This window comes from Pistacia vera, unplaced genomic scaffold, assembly GCF_008641045.1.
Source record: "Pistacia vera cultivar Batoury unplaced genomic scaffold, PisVer_v2 Contig217, whole genome shotgun sequence".
NCBI lineage: Eukaryota > Viridiplantae > Streptophyta > Magnoliopsida > Sapindales > Anacardiaceae > Pistacia > Pistacia vera.
This window is the reverse complement of record NW_022196021.1, coordinates 1,624,800-1,629,270: the sequence shown is the minus strand read 5'-3', so window position 1 is coordinate 1,629,270 and position 4,471 is coordinate 1,624,800. Positions and strand designations below refer to the sequence as shown.

At 33.6% G+C, this 4,471-nt stretch overlaps 1 pseudogene; it reads right to left on the bottom strand.

Moving 5' to 3' along the window:
• Positions 1–1,189: 1,189 nt before the first annotated feature.
• LOC116130042 lies at positions 1,190–3,066 on the bottom strand (annotated as a pseudogene).
• Between the last annotated feature and the right edge of the window lie 1,405 nt (positions 3,067–4,471).

The following is a 4,471-nucleotide window of genomic DNA, read 5'->3' as shown; positions in this document are numbered from 1 at the left end:
TTATGCGCAGCTAAATACTTTTCTTCAAGAATTGTGAGATCTAATTAATTTTTAGTGTTCTTTTATTTCTTCACTATTTATATATCTTCCATATTTATTAAAAATTATTGTCTTGATTGATTGATGCAAATGGCCAGTTGTTCAATTATCTGGTTAATAAATTGCCATTTAGAACTTTAAATTTGTAATTATTTAAATATTCTAATATTAGTGGTAAAATAACATAGTTGATTATAGAGAGATTTTCGATTTATGTTATGAAGATATATAATCTAGTCTAAATGAATCGAGCTTGTATTTGTTGGCTAAAATTGGTAGTCTCTCTAATTATTAATGCTGTCGATAGATTAAATCCTAAAAGCTTGTTTAGGGTTGTTTATTAACAAGAAAAGTAATCAAAGAGCTTGTTTTGGTTATCGAGAAAGTAAGGAAAGATAGGTTGTTAGAGCTTGTTAATAACCATAACCAATTTAGTGAAGAATAGAAGATTTTATCCTTATATCTATGATCAATTCTTTGAACCAATTCTGAAATTATACCTTTGGTTGGATATTTGCCTGATAGTGATTTCTCCTTAATTTTTAGTTGATTATAATTGCTTTATTTTTTACTTCACTTCGAAATTTCAAAACCCCCATTTTTTTTGCTTTAATTTTCGTTAAAATAAATCTATCAAATCTCTGTAGATACGACCTTACTCATCACTGTTACAATTTATATTTTTTGGAGAGTGAGAATTTTATTCTTTGTTGGATTCGACACCCACCACGACTTCAAGTGATACGTTTCCTTCTTCCTCTAGCAAGTCAACCATGTCACCCAAAGTTAATACTCAAACAATTGACAGAAAAAATTTGTGTTGAGTTGCCAAAATGAAAGAATTAAACCCCAATTGGAAGCAAAAATATCTTATGAAATGGATAGAAGATACTCATGGTTTGAAGGTAAACCTTTAATGTAATATAACATATATTTTTTTATAATATAAATATAATTATAACTATATAGAAATAAGTTATATAATATAAATATAATTATAATTATAATTATATAGAAATAAGTTATTTAAGACGGAACTTGAAAAAATTATAATTTATTACTATGTATAGTTTACTTTTATTTATACTTAAAGTTATTTTTATTATTTTTATATAAAATATTATGGTATAGTATAACAACTATGCAACAATCACCTCCCATCACCCAAGTCCACCAGTACGTGATCTCCAATGATGCTGTCAAACCCAGACACAATTAAACCGCTGGCATCACCACTTTGATAAGCGTTGGAGGTGTCACAGAGCAAGTACTGTGTCTCTTCTGGTACCAGTTCAGGATTAACATCCCACGAGTGTTTATGCATCATTCTTAATCCATCTAATTCCATTACTACTTCTCTCATTGTAGGCCTCTCACCCCCTTTGACTCTTAAGCACATTTTTGCAATCTCACCCACTTCTTTCACCTGCTCTTTATTCCCATCATTTACTGTATCCTTCTCAACAATTTCAAATAAGCAGCCCTGTTTCAGTGAAGTTATATAGTACATAACAAGACTTCTCTCCTCAGGCCTATCAAACAAAAGTGCCTTCTTTCTTGTCATTAGTTCAACAAGGACAACATATACATCACTTTTTTCTGTCAGTTGGCTAGTATGCAAGTATTCTGGGTCTAAGTACCCAAGTGTTCCTCGTACCATTGTCGACAATTGAGTTTCATCAATTGGAACCAACTTTGAAGCTCAAAAATCAGACACCTTTGCTGTGAAGCTGTGGTCTAAGAGTATATTGGTGGACTTTATATCTCTATGTATAATTGGAGTCGCAGCAGCTGAGTGCAAATAGGATAGCACTCCTGCTGCTATTCTTAGCGTGTTTCCCAAGGCATGGTGGGTGCCTCGTCTTTATCATGAATATGTTCAAAGAGGGTGCCATTATTGATAAATTCATAAACTAGTAAAGGGACTTCAGTCTCTAAACAACATCCCAAAAGTCTGACCACATTTCTATGGTTGATTTGTGAGAGCACAACTACCTCATTTACAAATTGTTTAGTCTGGCTTTGATCTGTTATTTTGGACTTTTTTATGGCAATTGGGGTATTGTCTGATAAAAATCCCTTAAATACTGTGCCAAAGGCTCCTCGGCGAACGATTCTATCTTCAGCATAGTTACTGGTAGCCTTAGGCTCCTCGGCGAACGATTCTATCTTCAGCATAGTTACTGGTAGCCTTTTTGAGTTCTTCTGCAGTGTAGATTTTTGCAGTATCAGAAGACCCATTTCGTTTGGGCAGTTGCTGTTGCAAAAGAAAACCACCGTTTTGTTGAAAAAACTTCTCTTTCATTTAGATGAGCTTTCTTTTCTTCATCACCAAGTAGAGCCAAGAGATACTCACAAGCAGAACTATAAAAAGTATGCCAACACCTACATTTGAAGCATTCGAAACTGTTATACCATGATATTGAGATGATAAACGAGAAATACAATTGCTTAACTTAACCGCTACTTTACTTCAAAGTAATTTCTACAAAAGAAGTCTTGAATAAACATGAATTATAGCATGAAATACAACATACATAACTATTGCATCAGTTATCATAATAATGCATCTTCTGTGTATAGTAATACAATACAGAAACTTACCAATAGAGACCTTGACGACTGGAAATTGATTGGGTTCACAACCTTTTCTATCACCTCTTCCGTTCCGGTGGTAGCCCTTGGGGCACTCACATCTATAACTCCCTATTTCGTTGACACATGTATGTGTGCAGTTATGAAGTTCCGGATGCTCGCATTCATTAATGTCTTGAAAATCCATTGAAAGAAAGTTTATCACTTTAGAAAAACGATTTAGATTTAGAATTAAAATGCAATTTAATTCATCTAGAGAAAAGTACCTTGGCAACCATTGGAAAGGTATGGGTTTCCTCGGTAACCACTTTTGCACTCGCAAAGATACCCGGAATTGTCATCGTCAGATGCAGAACACTTGGCGTTTTCTTTACAGGCGTAATTTGTTGATGAGCTGCTTTCATTTCCACTAATGGACTGAAGAAGTCCCATTTCTTAAACATAATTTTTGAGCCCTTAGATTAAAACATTTGAATGGTTGAGATCACATTTTAATTATAGTATTTTCAAAGTATATTAATTATGCAAGTTGTATTGAATTCTAACCACCGAAAATCCTTGGATATAATAGCTCATAGATTTGTACTTTATGTTAAAACAATGTTGCTCCTGAACCTTCCACCAGCAGTAGATTGCGATTCGATGCTTATAATAATGTTCTTCTTAATTGTTTTATGTAGATGCTAGCATCTATGTAATTAATGAAATAAAGTTTTTCTTTTTTTTGTATGCTTAGAGTACGTTTGGTTCACGGGATTGGACTACATTAGAAGGATTATGACGACTATTTTAAAACTAAATCCTGTTTGGCTGCGTTAGAAGGAGAGGACAATATTAAAGTTTTGAGAACTCTGCACTATTAAACCAAAATTAATCACATACCCCCCACGCATTTTATCTGCAACAACCCAGGCTTTTAAACGAAAAAAGTTGTCAAAAAAAATTTTTATAAATACTAAAATAATACTAATAGAACAAAACGGTCGGCCTATCACCGTTGAGCTGCCGACAACAATAATACTGGTCATCGTCAATAATGAGTCTAGCATCACTATTGACTCCGCTGGATAGATTGTCGTCTGATTTATATAACGATAGAAATGGAGAAGTTGCCGACAACAAAGACATTTAGCCGGAAAATCCAAACTACAAGAAATTTAATGTTTAGGGATGAAAATTTTTGTCACATAAAGTGCAAAATTCGTCCTAAAAGGTAATGTGGGACGATATACCAAATTGTCCCCAAAGCCACGTCGCCAAAGGATAATGCCCACGAAATACGATTTCATCGTTAAAAATTATTTATTTTGTAACAAAATTTTTTGTCCACAAAAGAATAATTATTCATCCCAAATGACTCTGTTTCGTCCCCAAAAAAGGCACAATTAGGGATGAAAAATTTCGTCCCTCGTGGTGTGGTGAATTGGTGATGGAGAATTTCATCCCTCATGGTGTGATGAATTGGGGACGAAAATTTTTGTCCTTTGATTGGGTTGATAATATGATGATTAACCGTAATCCCAATTTATGAATCAACCAAACTAATGTTCCTTCATGATAATACCCAGATTCATTTTCACTTCACTATATAAACAAACAAAACAACAAAAGCTGAGTTTCCCAAATCAAATTGCACTTCTTTATTAACAAAAACTGTCAACATTACAATTCCTACTTACCCACTATCACATAATCTTCTAAGTAAGTTTCAGGATTCCAATCCCAAAAGAGTGAAACAAGAAACAAAATTGCAAACATCTTTGTTCTTTCCTATAGCCCAAAATCTTCAATGCTGTCATAGTTTCTTGTTTGCTTCCATCCCNTTAGAGAGGTTTGG